General features: G+C 46.5%; 1 protein-coding gene across 3 annotated transcripts in view; it reads right to left on the reverse strand.

Moving 5' to 3' along the window:
* JAKMIP1 (janus kinase and microtubule interacting protein 1) overlaps positions 1-17,993 on the reverse strand; it is a 126,542-nt gene extending 108,549 nt beyond the window's left edge. For all 3 annotated transcript variants that reach the window (XM_061145164.1, XM_061145166.1, XM_061145165.1), the window contains exons 1-2: positions 17,878-17,993; positions 17,553-17,633 (exon numbers count right to left, since the gene is read on the reverse strand). The gene's annotated coding sequence lies outside the window, so the exon portion shown is untranslated. The remainder of the gene's footprint in view (positions 1-17,552; positions 17,634-17,877) is intronic.
* Between the last annotated feature and the right edge of the window lie 733 nt (positions 17,994-18,726).

Genomic DNA, 18,726 nt, shown 5'->3' on the forward strand with positions numbered 1-18,726 from the left:
TAAAACAGATAAACAGCAAGGTCCTATTGTATAGCACAGGGGACTATATTCAGTATCTTGTAACAATCTATAATGGAAAAGAATCTGAAAGAATAGATCTCTGTGTATATATATACTGAATCGCTTTGTTTCACACCTAAAACATCGTAAGTCAACTATACTTCAATTTAAAAATACATTAAAAAAAAGAAAAGAAAAGAAACCATGAAACAAAGAAATCTCCTAAAAACAAGTATTAGAGGAGGCCAACAGTTTAAGCATCCACAGAGGGCACTAAGGTTAAACTTCTGTTGGGGAAAAGCATCCCAGAGTGAAAACATCAAGAGTCCAAGATGGGGAAAAAATTATTGTAACATATTAAAGAGCAGGGGTTAATATCCCTTTTAGGTTATGAAGCCTTACAAATCAAATCTGCTTTAAGCAACGTGCCAACAGAGAACTAAGTATAAATAATGAAGAAGCGATTCTCCAAAAAGAAAAGCACGTGGCCAGTACACAGGCGACAAGATGCTCAGCCTCACGGAAATCCAAAAACGAGACTGGGGATGAGAATCCTCACTTATCACGCTGGCGAAGGTCTGCGCTGTTGGCAAGGTCCTGGGACATGGCTATTTCCATTCAGTCCTGGTGGGTACAAATTGGCACAACTCTTGTAGAGTGCCATTTGGCAACTCCTGTGAAAAATTTTAAATACGGATTGCTTTCGCTTAGTAGCTTCACTTCTAGAATCTTTCCTAAGGGAACAATCAGACAGGGAGATAATCCATAAAGATGGGAATAATAAGGGACTCGTTAAATAAAGCCAAGCAGCAGAGGCTGTCGCAAGATTTCTTTGTGTGAAAAGCCGGTCACAAATCGAGTGATCCCTTTTCTCAGGGGAAAAGCCCCATGTCGAGACACTCACTGGCATCACAGCTCTAATGAGCAGGATAAGCCAAGAAAGTATTTCCATTTAGGGGCAGGGAAGGTGGCTGTGTGAACAAAGAGGATTCTTAGAAAGACAAGGTGGAAGGCTGCTGTCAACGGTGGGGAGGGAGAGAAGAACCAGGAAATGGAGTCAGGGCAGGGTAGGTTTGGGCCAAGAAAAAGAGAGGGAGAATAAATTAGGCTGCAGAGAAGTGACAATGGCACCAAGAAGATGAAATATACTAAATATCCAAATGGGACTAAATATACTAACGGGACTTTTAGAATCTCCCAAAGTAGATGAATAGGTCTAACTGACAAAAATAATAGCTTCCTTTCCTATATACCAGCAATAACCAATTCATGGATAAAAACTGGAAGATGATTCCATTTGTAACTGAATCAAAATGAGCTAGGAATGAACAGCACAGATTGTTCAGGAGAGAGGAGAAAATGGTATTTTTCTATAAGGGACAGAGCAAGCTGAACTGAGAAGCAGACAGTCACTCTCAAGCTTACACTCCCAAAATCAACACCTGCTTCTTCTCTGGCCTTAGACCCCTTCTCATTCCCATCTTCTCTCAAACCTCCCTCCTTTGTCCCAGCGACTACAGTGTCACCTCCTTCCAGGTCTCTTCACCATCAACTTTAGTTACTCTAGTCATCTCCATTAAAATAAACAGACCTCTCTCTGTCCCCAACACCCCTAACCTCTGCCTCTCTGTCTTTGAGGCTGTCATCTAGACTGCCTCCTCATTTCCTGCTGACTGTGAGCTTCCTGGGGGCAGGGACTGGGTCTAAGTCACCTCAGTCTCTATCCCTCAGCACAGAGGGCCATGTGGGATATCCTGGTGATGGGGTTAAAGAGGTGGGAGGGTGAATGGATGGAAGGATGGATGGATGGATGAATGGATGGATGGACAGATGAACACAGAAATAAACAAAAAAAATGACTCAGTTCAATTCAGAACTTCAATACAGCCCAAGCAGAGCTTGGTGCCAGGGTCCCTGAGATTCCTTCCAACCTGAGTTTCTAAGACTTTATGGAGCAGTCCCCCTGATGCCTGGGGTCTGGACCTCAATTCCTAGGCTCAGCTTAGAAGGAAAATCTTCAGATGAAACAGTACTCAAAGGAGAGAAACAATCATTTCTCAAACTGGAGGAGTCTCCCCCAGTGGGGAATTTTGTTTCGGGGACAACCTCTAAGAATAAATAATATTTAAAAGAATAAAATGGATCATATGGCAGTTTTATTCCTAGTTTTTAAAGGATTCTCCATATTGTTCTCCATAGTGGCTGTATCAGTGGGAGGTGGGAAGGAGATTCAAGAGGGAGGGGACCATATGGATACCTATGGCTGATTCATGTTGATATGTGGCAGAAACTAACACAACATTATAAAGCGACTATCCTCCAATTAAAAACATAACTTAAAAAGAATAAAATGGATTTAGTAAAAGACTGAAAAATATAAAATATTGTGGAGAGAAATTAAAGATGACCCTAATAAATGGAGAGGCATCCTATGTTCATGGATCAGAAGACTTAATATAGTTCAAGACCAGATTTACCTACTGATTCTACACAATTCCTATCAAAATCCCAGCTGACTTCTTTAAGAAGCTAGTCCCGAAATTCATGTTGAATATTTTCACATTTCAGCATTTCACATTTCACATTTCAACATGAACCACCTCGAAAACAAACAATAAAAAAAGTTTGAGGACACAAATTTCCTGATTTCAAAACTCACCACAAAGCTGCAGTGATCAAGAAAATGTGATACCTGCATGAGGACAGACATAGAAATAAATGGAATAGAACTGAAAATTCAAATATAAACCTTTACATTTATGGTCATTTTTATTTTTGACAAGAATATAAAGATAAATTGATAGAAACAATAGCCGTTATAACTAATGGTGCTGGGACAACTAGATATTCACAAGCAAAAGAGTGAAGCTGAAAACCCATTTCACGTCATATACAAAAAAAAAAAAAAAACCCTTAGAAGGAAACACAGGAATAAATCTTCATGACCTTGCACTGGGAAATGAATTCTTAGATAAGATATGCAAAGCACAAATGGCAAAAAAAAAAAAAAAAACAGATAAACTGAACTTGACCAGAATTTTAAACTTTGAAGGACCCTGCAGTGTTTTGAATAGTGTCCTTCAAAAATTCAAGTCCACCGGGAACCTCAGAATGTGACCTTATTTAGCAATGGAGTATGTGCAGACATAATAAGTTAAGGATCTTGAGATGAGATCATTCTGGAACTGGTGTCTATAAGAAGAGAAGAGGATACCAGAAAGGCACACAAGGAAGAAGGCCATGTGAAAACAGTGGTGAAAGTTTGGAGTGATGTGGCCACCAGCCAAGGAATGCTCGGGGCCACCAGAAACTTGGAAGAGGCAAGATGAGACTTCACAAGGAGCATGACCCTGCTGACACCCTGATTTGAGACTTCTGACCTCCAGCACTGGGAAAGGAGATTTCTGTTGTTTTAGGACCATACCACCCAGTTTGTAGTTATTTGTTATAGCAGTCCCAGGAAACTAATACAGACAGCACAAAGAAAATTAAAAGAAAACCCACAGAAGAAAATATTTGCAAGTCACACACCCAATAAGGGGCTGTCAACTACAAATTGGCACTTACCAAGGGCATTGCCAATGAGTGAACAACAAAAGTGCTTGCCATCTGCCTCTAAGAAGACTGAAGCCCGTGCTGCTGCAGCTGCTGACCTTCAACACCCCTGAGGGAGTTCAGGGGGGGGGGGGGTGGGGCACTCTGTGCTCCAGGGAACCTGGTGGGACAGGTCTTTAGATATTGGATGTTTTTAGGAACAAATTTCATGATCTCAGTCCTTGCATTGCCTCATATCCTGAGAAGCACTAAATCCCTTCATCAGATCAGTGACTTCATCAGATCCTCATGACTAACAAAAAACTTCTGTAAAATGAGTACTTCATGATACTGAACTCCCCCTTCACCAAAAGCTTATATATTGGCCTTCCCCCACTGACGCTTTGAAACACTCTCCCAGAGCTATCCGAGGTGCTGCCTCCTGGGCTGCAGTCCTCATTTTGCCCCAAATAAAACTTAACTTGCAACTCTCAAGTTGTACATCTTTTTTTAGTCAACAGGGGCTATATCCAGGACATAGAAAGAACTCTTACAACTCAACAATTGAGACAAACAATCTCATTTTTAAACAGGCAAAGGATTTAAATAGATATTTTTCCAAAGAAGATATATACCAACAGCCAGTAGACAGATGAAAAGATGCTCAACTCAACTCGTGAGTCATTAATGAAAATCAAAACCACAATGACACTGCACTTCACACCCACTAGAGAAAAAATATGTGTTTTAAGCCACCCAGCCTGTGGTATTTTGTTACAGTGGCCCCAGGAAACTGAGTATGTGTGCACACACATATGTATGATTTTTTTAATACTGAAGTTTGATTTACAATATTATGTTCATTTCAGGTACACAGCAAAATGATTCACATATACATATATGTACATATATATATATCAGATTTTTTTCTGATACAGGTTATTGCAACATATTGAATATAGTTCTCTGTGCTATACAGTAAATCCTTGCTGTTTATCTAATTCATAGAGACCCGGATTCGATCTCTGTGTCGGGAAGATCCCCTGAAGAAAGAAATGGCAACCCACTCCAGTATTCTTGCCTGGAAAATCCCATGGACTGAGGATCCTGGTGGGCTACAGTCCATGGGGGTCACAAAGAGTCGGACACGACCGAGCGACTTCACTCACTTACTGTATATCCATTAATCCTGTACTACTAACTTCTCCCTCCCCCCTTTCCCCTTTGGTACTTTTTTTTTTCCCTATGTTTGTGAGCCTATTTCTGTTTTGTAAATAAATTCATTTGTATTGAGTATTATTTTTTAGATTTCACATATAAGTGATACCATATAACATCTGCCTTTCTCTATTTAACATCACTCAGCATTAGCAATCTTCCACACTGAAGCAAATGGCAATATTTCATTCTTTTGTGGGGGGAGTAGTATTCCATTGTTTATATGGGCCGCATCTTCTTTATACATTCAATAAATGGACATATAGGTTGTTTCCATGTCTTGCCTATTGTAAACAGGGCTGCAATGAACTTTGAGGTGCATGTATCTTTTTGAATTATGGTTTTCTCCAGATAAATACCCAAAAGTGAAATTGCTGGATCATATGGTAACTCTATTTTCAGTTTTTTAAGGAACCTCCATACTGTTCTTCATAGTGGCAACATGAATTTACATTCCCATCAACAGTGTGGGAGGGTCTCCTTTTTTCCATACCCTCTCCAGCATTTATTTGTAGACATTTTGATAATGGCCATTCTGACCAGTGTGAGATGGGACCTCATGGTAGTTTTGATTTGCACTTCTTTAATAATTAGAAATGTTGAGTATATATGATTTATTTTTAAATTGACTTTTAACCATTAGGCAAGGGGAACCAAACAAAACCCTCAAGGCTGAGAGGAGCCATGTCCATGCCCAGAGCCTACCAAGGACAGCTGTGACCAGGCCTGACCCAAGACATTAAACCACTTACCATGGCCTCCAAGAGGCAGCCTCCGAGGGGGTGTCGGGGGAGGGAAGGGCAGAGAAACTGAGGCAAGGGGTTGACAGTGCTCGGAGGAAGCAACGGTCAAAGTGTTGAGAGCCATGCGTGAGGCCCAAAGCAGGCCGTGAGCAAGACCCAGAGCCAGTTCATGGCACACAGCAGCTCATCAGATGCCGCAAATGCGTCTCGCTCACATGACCAGCTGTCAATGTCACAGCGCAATACAAGAAGCTCTAAGTGCTGAAGAACTGGAGCCTTTCCTTAGAGATGGTGGGAATACAGCCCAGGACTGCCTCATGTGTTTCAGGCGCATGTCTCCAACTGCCATCCGTACCTTCCCGCTGGCCCACAGACACCTCATAATAAGCAGCCCAGAACTGGGCTCCCCACTTCCCATCCTTACCTCTGTGCTTCTCTCAAGTTTCTCACCCCAGGGAATATCCCACCAGCCCCCCAGGCCAGAAATCTGGGTGTCCTTCTTGGGCTTCCCTAGTGGCTCAGACAGTAAAGAATCTGCCTGAAATGCATAAGACCTGGATTTGACCCCTGAGTCAGGAAGATCCCTTGGAGAAGGACATGGCAACCCACTCCAGTATTCTTGCCTGGAAAATCCCACGGACAGAGGAGACTGGTGGGCTACAGTCCATGGGGGTCACAGAGTCAGAGACAACGAGTGAGTCCTTCTTAGCTAGTAGCTAATAACCACCACCAGATTATTCTAACATCGGTGGTTTTCAAACTGCTGTGCGCCAGAAGCCCTGGAGCCTAATGAATCTCACAGAAGCCTAAAGTTCCCCCATGATTCTCCTGCCCCTCATGTTTCAGAGCCACTCCATTTGATGTATCAGTAATAAATAAATGATAAATAAATAGAACGCAGCTACTGATCTTGAGGGGCACTCCTGGGTGTCGGGTGCTGCACAAGCCATTTATAAACATTATTTCTCAGGCAACTCCTTGGAGCAAATAGCTTATTTTCCTCACTTTATAGATGAAGGCAGAGTTCAGGAAGTTCCAGGAGGTCACACAGTCCAGTGGGGAGTAGCAGAAGCGGAGACTCTGCAGAGTCTCTTTGAGAGCAAGGCGCTTCACCTCGCCAAGGGCAGAAGTTAGAGGCCTGGAGCACGAGGCCAGTCCTCAGGACCTACGGCCAGCAGCACAGGAGCCTCAAGGGGCCAGGCACAAGCTGTCAGTCCAGGGTAACTGCTCCCAGCCCTGCTGACCACGGGAAAAGCCCAGAGAATTGATTGTTCATACCTGTGCCCGGCTCCACCTGGCCACTGAATTTCAGAACTCTCCAGGGGCCAAGATGGTATCATAGTCTCATCTCCCCAGGGAGCTAGGCTTAAAAAAAAAAAATTGGCTCCAGCAGCGGTTCTCAACCTTGGCTGAAAATTCCTGACACTCAGGCCCTGCTCCGTCCCAGTGACTCAGCATCTTGGAGTGGGGTGCAGGTCTCAGTGGTTCTTTAAGGTCCTCAGGTGATTCCAACGTGCAGCCAAAGCTGCAGCTGCTGGCTTCGGGCCTTACCTGTTCCAGGTGTGGCCTCCAGGTCCGGAGCACTGGCACAGCCAGGGAGCTTGTTAGAAATGCAAGATTTCAGGTCCAACCCAGAGCTGCTGAATCGGAAACGTGGGGGTGAGTTTAGCCAGTCCTTCAGGTGCCGCTGATGCTAGTTCAAGGGGCAGAAGCTCTTGTAACTCAAAGTGGGTCCACAGGCCAGTAGCGTCAGCATCCCCGGGATCTCCTGAGAGATACAGGGTCTCAGCCCCCCATCCCCAGACCCACTGACTCAGAACCTGCATTTTAACTAGATGCCCAGGTGAGTCAAGCACACAGTAAAGACAGGATCTGCTCTTCTTCCCCTTTTTGGATTAGCTCTCATCTCACCAGGAAGGAGGCCACGGTCCTGATGCTCTGGTGCACGCAGGCCACTCGAAGGATTAAGGCCAGAGACACGTGAGCCTGGGTTACACACTCACTGACTGACTCAGCCACTGAGAGGAGGACCGTGCTTCTCAAACTTTAATGTGCTTGAGGACGACAGGCTCCCTGAATGTCCCTTAGCTGGCCCATCCCCAGTAATGCTGATCAAATGGGTTGGGCCCATGAGTCAGCATTTCCACAGGCGATGTCATGCCGGAGGTCCCAGGATCACACTTGACTAACCCTGATTTAGTGTCAGCTCTGAAGCCAATCTATCAGGGTTCGAATCCAACTTTCGCATGCACTAACTGTGCAGCCCTGTGTCTCGTCTGGCAGAGGAGCCTAGTGGTGACTCCAACCTCATTACTTGTCATGAAGAGGCAGCAGATTGACAACCAAAGTGCTTACATGAGTGCCGAGTACAAGTGGACCCATAATTTTAAGTTTTACTACACACACAGGGATTCCCTGGTAGCTCAGGTGGTGAAGAATCTGCCTGCAATGTGGGAGACCTGGGTTCGAGTCCTGGGTCAGGAAGATCCCCTGGAGAAGGGAACAGCTACCCACTTCAATATTCTGGCCAGGAGAATTTCATGGACCATCTAGTCCATGGGGTCACAAAGAGTCAGACATGACTCAGCGACTTTCACTTTCACACTACCACCAAAACCACAGCCACCACCATCCCTACCATCAGCAACTCCCACCACCAACCCCACCACGACATCACCCTCACCACCACCACCATCCTCACAAACACCATCATCACCATCACCACCCTCATCATTTCCACCACCAACACAATACTACCATCACCTGCAACACCACCACCTCTCTCCCCACCACCATCACTACCACCACGCATAAATCCTGTGTAGCTCCAGCCCTGGCCTGAGCTTCTTCCTCACCCCAAAGACCCCGAGGGGGCCAGCCTGTTCTGGGCCTGGGGGATGAGAGAGGACCCAGCCCCGGCCTCACCTGTGGTCACTCATGACCCATCCCACCAGCCTGGCCCACATAGGGCATTAGTGTGAGGACAGCCAGCCAGGGCACGGGAGCCTCAGGATGGCAGTGGCCATGTTCCCCAAAGTGACTTTCTATCCCAGATGCCCGGGGCCCTGGGACTCTCTTCCCTGGGGCTAGAAGGAATGTTTGAAGGAGGAGGCATCTCTTACCTTATTAGTAACCAACACCCATCACCACAACCACCCTCACACCACCACCACCAGTACCACCACCACTCTCCCCACCACCCCACCACTCTATCAGCATCATTTCCACCATCACTACCATCACCACCACCAAATCATCATTATCACCAACACCCGTCACCACAACCACCCTCACCAATACCACCACCATCACCAGTATCATCACCATCACCGCTGCCAGCACCAAAGCCGCTTTCACTGCCACCTCCATCATCAGCATGACCACAATGACCACCAGCACCATCACCCGTACCACCACCACCCTTATTACCATGACACCATCACCATCACCACCCTCCCCAACACCCTCCCAGCATCACCATCACTACCACCACCACTGGGTATTCACAATACAGTCCCCGTCATCAAAGATTGTCAGCCTAGGCAGACAGGCAGACAAGAAACAGAGAGAGAGAGAGAGAGAGAGAATATAGAACCTACTGTCATGCAGACCAGCGGTCCCCAACCATTTTGGCACCAGGGAGTGGTTTCATGGAAGAAAATTTTTCCACGGACCTGGTAGGGGGATGATTTGGGGGTGATCCAAGCACATTACATTTACTGTGCACTTTATTTCTATTATTATTACATCATTTCCTCCTTGGATCATCAGGTAGGTGTTAGATCCCGGAGGTTGGGGACCCCTGGTTGGTTAGACCAACTCAATTCAGTTCAACATTTGTTCAGAGACAAATGCCAAGGAAATGAATGCAAAATAGTGATGGGTGTAGGAAGACGGAAAAGGAATCTTTACATGTCCTGCATGTTGGTGATTCAACCTCAGAAACCACCTAGACCAGGTGAGATTAGGGCTGTGCTTCTTTCACCTCCAAATGTCAACTCCTGGTACAGAGCCTGGCCAAGGAATCAGGAATGAATCCACAGACTTGACTTTTCAAAGTCACTTTCCTACTCAGTTTATGCTTCCATTAAATAGGGAAAATGCTAATTTTGAAGTTGCTGAAGTGTATATTCTTACAGAGCTATGAAGATATCTAAAAGTTAAGCATTACTAATATTCATCATTAATAATTGAAACTAACAGAGAAGATGAATTTCTCACTTCTCCACAGGCTCCCCAACTGATGCTGACCACTCTTCCCAGGACACACCAGGCCACTAGAGAATTCTCAGCCCACTCTCTTCCAGTAATGCAAATCCTCTGAAATCTCAGTCTATGTCTATGTCTAATGTCTATAGTCCTGCCTTCAGGCGAGCTGAGACCCCTCCAGCCTGAACCGGCAGGAGAGCTCAAGACAGCTGCCCAGAGCAAGGGATGTTCCTGTCTATGCTCCCCAGCACACTGGCTGAGACGCCAGCCCCTCAGCTTTACATCCTGCTGATCTTTCAACTTCCTCCAGCTGGCAGTGCCCTGGTCCCTTGGCACCAACTGGGTGATCTGCAGACAAGATTAATAAATCCCAGCTGCAGAAAGCAGTCCCTCCTCTAATGAGGACCGAGCCGGGATGGGGCAAGATAATGAGACCCAGGCCAGGCCCACGTCTAAACCCTGTGCTGCTCCAGCCTTAGCCTGGGCTTCTTCCTCACGCCCAAGACCCCCAGCGGGCCAGCCTGTACCGGACCTGGGGGAAAGGAGAGAACCCAGCCCCAGTCACCCTTGGTCACTCATGACCCATCCCACCAGCTGGGCCCACACAGGGCATTAGTGTTAGGACAGCCAGCCAGGGCATGGGAGTCTCAGGGCGGCAGTGACCATTGTCCCCAAAGTGACTTCCTGTCCCAGATGCCCAGGGCCTCGGAACTCTCTTCCTCAGGGCCAGAAGGAATGTTTGAAGGAGGAGGCGTCTCTTACCTGCAAGGCTCTGCTCAGGCAGCATCCTTGCCCAGGATGTCGGCCCTGCCCATCTCTTCACTCCACAAACACTGACTGTACATCTCCTAGGCTCCCGGCTTGAGCACAGACGATGAAATGGAAACAGCTGCTGCCCTTGCATTACCCACGATTTGGCAGGGGCGGTGGCTTATAATCAGATGACTGCAATGAAGTAAGGTCAGTGCTCAGAGCCTGGAGGGCTTCTTGGAGAAGGAAGCCCTTAAGTCATGTCTTCACGGAGAGGTAGGGATCCCAGGTTAGCAAAGGATAAAAAAAAAAAAAAAAAAAAAAAAACAAAGACACCAAGCCCTACTAGATGTGTGTGTGAATTTCTATGTGTTCCCATAAGCACAGGGGAAAGTTCTGGGGTTCCACCTACCACGGGTTACCTCACATGAGATGGAGAGAATTTATTTATTTCTTTATTCTCCTCTTTGTTTGAATAGTTACAATAAAAATATGACTTTGGTAATTTTAGAAGTCAACACAATAAACATGTAAAGGCAGAAGAGAAATGAAAAATTTAAGGAAAGTTGACCCAAAAGGAAAGATTCTGAAAATGAAATGATTTCTCTAAAGGTAGAATGAATTTTGTCAAAAGTCTGTGTCTCTAATTCAAGACTGGTCCCCAAGAGGCTGATCAGAATGGAACTGTGGAGTGAGTAGTTCTCTCCACCTGGAGGTGATGGAGATACCGAAGAGGCCAGAGACCAAAGGGTGGATGGTGAACATAGCCGAGCCTCCAAGCCTCTCCCGCTAGGAGTACAAATTGAAAAGTACAAACTTTTCAATTTGCAAAGTTTCAAAACTGCAGAAAAGTCCCAAGAATAGTATAGTGAACTCTTCACATCTTCCCTAGACTCACCAATTGTTCAAAGTTTCGCTCTGCTACTTTATCTATAAAGATGTTTCTATACATAAAAGTCTATTTTTATGAACCACTTGAAAATAAATTGCAGACACCACGAAAGCTCACCCTCAGTGCTATGGCTTTCATCTCTTAACATCAAAGACATGATGTGATCACAACACAATTACCAAAACCCGGAGATTTTATCACTGATACGTTTCCCACTCCAATGTATGACACCATTTGCTGCAGTGCTGTCCTACTTAGCAAAATAATTCTTTTTTTTGACCCAGCACTTTAATTAAAGAGCAGTTGTATTCAGGATGAGGTCGTGTCTCTGTCAGAGGTACTCCAAACCACAAACTTCCCTAAATATTCAAGTGGAAAAGCAAAACATAAAGACAATTAAGAATAATAAGCCTCAATAGAATAATCTTTGACAAGTAGTAGAACAGGGCAGCTGGAAAGGCACCGTGATCGAGGATGATGAACCCTCAGGTGATACCAGCCCTGGTCTTCAGCTCTATGTCTAAGAAACCACATACCTGCAGGCATGACAGTGGGGTCCTTCTGTCCTTGGGAGCTGGCAGCCTGGGTCAGGTGGGCCACAGTACAGAAAAGCAGGGGATCTGGGCTCCCACCTCTCAACTGCTGAGTCTACCTGGAGTAGTCTCACAGACACTGTGGGCCTCAGTTTCCCCATCTGTAGGGATGAAGTCTGGCCACTTCCTCACCCTCTGCCCCCTCATTCACGGCCACCCTGAGCCCTGCTGAGTTCTGATCTAGGGTCCCTGATCCGGGTGTCCACCACTACGTTTTTGAGAATCTGAAACAGTAAAATATATTCACAGACTATCGTTGACGCCTCACTGCCCTCGGGGTGAAAACCAAACTCCTTGGCTTGGATAAAGCCCTTCCTCATCTGTCCCCTCCTCCTTCCCCTGAATCCCCTGAGACTCTCCTCACCAGTATCCCAACCAATGTCAGAAAGCAGCAGCCCTAACCAGCAGTGGTGTTTTCTCCAGGGGACTGATTGCTGAGGCCATGGAGGCCCAGAGAGGTTGAGGAACTGGCCCAAGTTCAACAGCTCAGGAGTAACAGAACCAAGGCGCCAAGAAGTAAGCTCCAAACTAGAGCCCTTCTGCCCATGTGAAAAGCAAAAGGTTTCATCGACACAGGTCTCAACCTGCATGCTGCCTCTGGACAATGCTGGAAAAGACACTAAAACAGTGGCTCAGAAGGTGCTGGGAATAAAGGTGAATGCTGATGGCTTTTTTCTTTATGAAATGCTTTCACTACTTCTGTATAGCTTTAAATTTCACAGTGGAAAAATAATAGTAACTAAAAATCCACAAGCACTAATGATGGAGACTCCCACAAGCATCTCACTATCACTACATCACTGACACGCTATGCACAGGAAGCAGGACTGGTGGCCTGATTTCAGCTAGGAGCTCATCCTAGCATAGTCGGCACAGGCAGAATTTCCCACTCAGCTCTGCCCAGGCAGGTGGACGTTAGACCAGGACCCTGCCCAAACTGGAGCATGCCTACCAATCCTGGACTCTCTCTGCACCTGGAAAAGATTTCAGATTTTTTTCTTCCAATTGAAGTAACAGATGCCTCATGTGTGTGTGTGTGTGCTCAGTTGCTCAGTTGTGTCTGACTCTGTGACCCCTTGAACTGTAGCCCCCTAGGCTCCTATGTCCATGGAATTTTCCAGGCAAGAATATTGCAGTGGGTTGTCATCTCCTACTCCAGGGGATCTTCCCAACCCAGGAATTGAACCCACATCTCTTGTGTCTCCTGTATTGGCAGGTGAATTCTTTATCACTGTGCCACTTGGGAAGCCCCAATAAATGCCTCATGGCTCCCTCTAAAGAGTTTAAGAGATTAACTGTGTATTATTTAATGATTATTTTGAATTCTGTCAAGACCCATTATCATCTCTGAACCCCAGATTCTTCATCTGTATAAGAAATAGGAACACTGGCATCTAAAGGGCTATAAGTGAAACTCCTAATAGCAGAGGATGTGTTCTGCTCAGAAGATAACAGTGACAGGCAGCATCATTACCACTTCCTGACAATCTACTCAGTGTCAGATACCAGGCACTAAAGGTACACAGAAGAAGGCACAGTGCTACCCTGGAGTGATTAGAGGCCTAATGTTGGGGGGTGGGGTGTGGGGCATGGGGGGAGGACAATAAATTCCTCAAGGGCTAGTACTTGACCTTTAAGCACAGCAGGAAGCCACTGGAGAGGTTTATGGCCAGGAGGACAAGGTCAGACACCCATGCATTTCTGACTGCTTACTCAGGGTCAACAGGGAGGGCTGCCTGGAGGGGGGCCCCCAGAGGCAGAGACAGTGTCCTGAGGCTGTGTATCTTTACCTGGTAGGGGATGAAGAAGCCTGAGGGGATGTCATATGAATATTTGATATGAATATTTCAAGAGGCAAAACCTTAGGAGTATAGTCCAAGTGAATGAGGACAAAGAATTACTAAAGCTTGAATTGAGCTGTATTTTACATTTTGAAAAGTGAAAAGAAAAGTGAAAGTTGGTCAGATGTGTCTGACCGACCCCATGGACTGTAGCCCACCAGGCACCTCTGTCCATGATTCTCCAGGCAAGAATACTGGAGTGGGTTGCCATTCCCTTCTCCAGCGTATCTTCCTGACCCAGCAATCAAATCTGGGTCTCCAGCATTGCAGGTAGATTCTTTACCATCTAAGCTACCAAGGAAGCCCTATATTTTACATTTTAATCTAATTTTAAATCTCTTCAAACATTTACCAAGCTCCTTATCACTCCTACCCCAGGGCTACTTTTCTACAGAAATGGGAAGCAGCACAGTTTCAAGAAAACCAAGAGGACTGGGGCAGGGGTAGGGGGTAGGGGGTGATGGGCGGGGGTATGGGGTGGGGAAGTTAGGTGATTCAGTGAGATAACACTTCCCTGTTAACAAATATGGAAATGGAGGTTTTCTGAGTCAAAGAACTGGCCTAAGGCTCCACTGAACATGCAGGAAGACTGGGATCTGAACACAGATCTGTCAGGCCCCAGGGCTTACTCCATAACATCACCCAGTGGGTGAACCTCCTAGTATCACTGATAGCCTGGGTGGCCAGAGTTAAGAGTCTTTCAAAATGGCAGGCAGGGCACAGTCTTGTTGTCATGAACAGGGACACCCACCTGGACACCCACTGGCATCCTGCAATCAGGAAGGGAGCTCAGGAAGGGAGGCTGTGTTGGCAGTCAGACATTAGGCTTCCTCAAGAGAAAACTATTTAGCAAACACTTATGTAGAGAAGGAGTGAGCCCCACACTCAGAAGGGATGCTGAGAAAGGCCATCTGGTCCTACTTCCACATTGTACTGACAGGTCATGGAGCCCAGAGAGGGTGTGTCTAATGCAAATGTACACAAGGAGGCGGGAACTGAACCCAATCCTCTGCTCTCCTTACCCTGGCCTCATGCTTAACCAAGTAAAGGTGTATAAGCCACATTACTGCCTGCTTCAGGAAGTCCTCCATGGTTGCTAACGCCCCTGCCCCTGAAAACCTGGGCTGCCCTAAAAAAGCCTGGACTTCCCTGTCAGTCCCCAAGTTGAATCCTGACTCCATTTCTTACAGGCTGTAGGACCGACATCAAATCCTGTTACCTGAGCCAGAGAAAACTGTCTCCGGAGAATGCTCCATGGATTACGAGAATTTAGGCCACCCCTGTAGGGTCTGTTACGAAAAGCAGCCCCTTTCATGGATGGACCCAGAGAGCAGTCACACAATAACGGCAGCCTTCCCCTGAATATCAATGCCAAGCCCAGTGCTCCCCTCCAATGCCACTACCTACATCAGAGTCACCACCTTATCTTCTCATTGGCCTGGGAAGCACTCGGCTCTGTCCTGACTGAGTGTCTCACACGCTGCAGGTCGTCCCTCTATCCAGGCTCCTCTCCTCTGCCCCTGCCAAGCCTCCTCAACTCCAAAAGCAAATTTCTGCACTAAAGCGCTGAGGTTACCCCTAACACCCCAACTCTGACTCCAGTCTCTCCCACTTCCGGCCAGTCCAACATCACTTCCTGCCACTGACTTTTAAAGTTGAACCTGACTCCTCCCCTTCCGCTTCCTATCAGTGCCCCACCTCCTTGGCCACGCCCACAACCTGCTTCCTGCCCCTGTTACAAAGGAATATTATGATGGGGATATCTTCAACACGGATTTCTCCACTTAAAAAGGAGGGCAGGCTACAAAGTTGGTGCAGTATGAACTCCAGTAAAATATAAAGCTAGCATATGTGTTTAGAGGGCAAAATACATACATACATACATACATATATAAAGATTAGAGGTACTTTTCAAATACTTTTTGCTTCTTTTTTTTTTTTTCAGGAAATGAAATCTTTTTGTGCAGTCCACATTAATCTGCTCTTGGAAGGACCCACTCCCAAACCTCAACCTGTTATAATCCCCTTGCTGAGCCCACCCAGAAAGGTCCAGCATGGGTGGAGAGAAGGCAAGGCTTTCCTTCTTAGGGTCCACCATTCACTAATTCTGACGATTAATGTCTTATGTAACCTCCCACAGCATCTGTTTCTTCCTGCCTTCTCCGAACGATGGTTCAGAGACCCATAGAGGAGCATAAAGCATCCATCCAGGGGTTACTCAATAAATATCACAGCTAAGAGGTAGACTGGATGGATCAGGACAGGATGGTCCAGACCAAGTCTAGGGTGGCTGGCTTGGAGACCTCATCCCATCTACCACCACCCGCCTCCTCCACCTTCCAGAAACCCACAGGTGCCATCAACAGGACAACGCTGCAAAGCCACAAACCCACAGGAAACCAGGCCTCTGGCCCCACACACAGCCACCTCCTCTGCAAAAGGTGACCCTACCCATCCTGCAAGCCAGAGAACAAGAGAAAAGTGGCTGAGGGTGGCCCGGAGTCAGGCTGCATGGGTCTCTTGAGGCCTGACTTCTTTCCCTGAACCCTAAAAGCAGCAGTTAAACCAAGAGCTGCCACATATGGGAGCCTGCTCTATGCCAGGCAGTGTGTTGGGGACACCCATCTCAAGCCATCCTCAAAACCTCCTTGTGAAACAAGTATGATCCCCATTTGACAGATAAGGAAACTGAAGCTCAAAGAGGTGAAGTCGCCTGCCTAAGGTTCACAGCTTTTAAGTGGCAAAGCCAGGACTGAACCCGGATGTGTCTGACTCTAAGGCCACTTTTCAGGTGCCCAAAGAATTGTCAGTTTTGTCTTCTGTCCCATGGACCCAGCATTATGTCCGGCATGTTCTTAGATGGCATCTAAGACCATTTTTAGGAATGAAGTGCAAGGCGCCTTCCTGCAGATTATGCCATCCCCTCGAAGAACAAAGAATACTGACAGCATATCAAACGTCACCAAATTAATAGCAATGCTTATATAAAACAGTAAAACTTTTTCAATCATGAAAAACTTCCAATATCATCAGAAAACCACCTACTTCAGTTCCCTACCAAACACAAACACAATTACTGATAAAATTGCTACTCATATTCAGGACCCACATAACAAAATTCTCATCAACTAGAGGAATGAGAATTATTTAGCAACACTCATGAGAACATGGTGAAACTTCCTTTAGAATATTCTGTGCATGTGAGATTTTCTCTTTCTTTAGCTTTTCACTGTAAAATCTTACCAGATCCTGAACAAAGAGAGAAACTTTGAGGTGGGAAAGAGCAATGGGAACCAGTAACTGTGCTGCAAGGGAAATAAAGCATCATGGCGGCACCAACGCTCCTCTCCCATCAAATAGAATTTGATACAATTCCACAAACACATACCAAGTAGTAGTAAAAATAACAGTCGCTGCTTATGTAGCAATCTCTCTGTACTAGAAACTCTTCCAAACATTTCAAATTCTCTATAATTCCACAGCCCCATGACATGGGTATTATTATTAGTGCCCCATTTTAGTGTTCAGGCAGAAAAGACAGAAGTACTTTGACTGGGTGACATAGCTAGCAAGTAGGTGTGGGAGGTTGTACCCTGGTAGTCTGGGTCCAATGTCCACGTTTGTACCTGCTCTGTTGTGAAACTTTCAGGTGTCAGATATTGTGCTAGGTTGTGAAGACAGAACCACAGGCTAGCCCGCGCACTGCCTCATCCACAAAAAGTCAAAGAAACTATGTTTACAATAATAAAGAAGCCACAGCTATTCTTCATACCTGGGGATAGATGGCTGCCACTCCTTAGGCAGCAAGAAGGCATCAGGTTTTTACGTACATAATCCTGGTTCTCACGAGGTCCTGGAGAAGCACAGGTTATTTTCCTCATTTAATAGGGACACAGTTTCAGTTGAAAGCAAGTAAAGGACTTGCTCAAACACCCCCCCCCGCCGCCCCGAATACAAAGCGTTTGCTCTTTCTACTGCTACTTGCTGACTCTTCACAAACTCCCTACACCATTTTGGAATCTCCCCTTTATTAATGTGCAAGGGCCCCTTAACTAGTCCCAGAAAAGGCCCCAGCCATCAGGCCATTTCTCTCTCACCTCTCTTGAAATGAATCACATAATCACACCGCTGAGAACAAGCAGGGTGACTGGTGACCTCCAAGCTAAGAGCAACTTCTTTTGTGGTTTCCACATCCTTTGTACACCAGCCACTGAATGGGGCTCGATATGCCTAGGGCACTCCTCACCAGCCAACGACAGAGCACCTGCTGCGTGCGCAGGCTTGGAGGAGGGGTACACAGAGCTCATCCACATCCTGGCTTCTCTCAAGAGAAGGACTCCAGAGCTGCTGCACAGCCGTGAGCTGAAGCAACCAGGGTGAGACCAGGGGTTTGCTACAGGGCTGGGGTGCCTGGACCAAGATGAACGTATGGCCAGATTACTAACTACCAGGTTACTGCCATCACAGGGAAGGAAGATGCTTAAGGATGATGTCATCTGGTGCAGATGTTTGCCCAGTCCCTTAAACGTGATGGCTCAGGACTGTGTGTCCCAGTGGTGGGCCCACCCGCATGAGGAGTTCCAGTTGAGTCAGGGAGGCAGGCGAGGAAACAGAGTGTAGCAAGCCCAGGTGATAACTGAAGACCTGGAGCTGTGGATCCCAGGAGAATGGGAAGAAAGAGACATCTGAAATGGACCCTGGCAGGAGCGAAATGCAGACATGTAGACAAGGCAGCAGGGGTCTAAGGAAGCTTGAATGGCACTGAGGCAGGAAGAGAGGCAGGAGCGCAAGCTCCATTCATTCATTCATTCATTTGTTTATTCACTCATTCATTCAACATCCCAGTGGCTGCCCATTTCCAGGCCCTGTCCTGGGCACAGAGGCCTCAGACACGAATCCCACCCAGGTCCTGGACTCCCACCAGTGCAGAAGAAAAACTATGAAAC

This window comes from Dama dama, chromosome 6 (genome assembly GCF_033118175.1).
Source record: "Dama dama isolate Ldn47 chromosome 6, ASM3311817v1, whole genome shotgun sequence".
Lineage (NCBI taxonomy): Eukaryota > Metazoa > Chordata > Mammalia > Artiodactyla > Cervidae > Dama > Dama dama.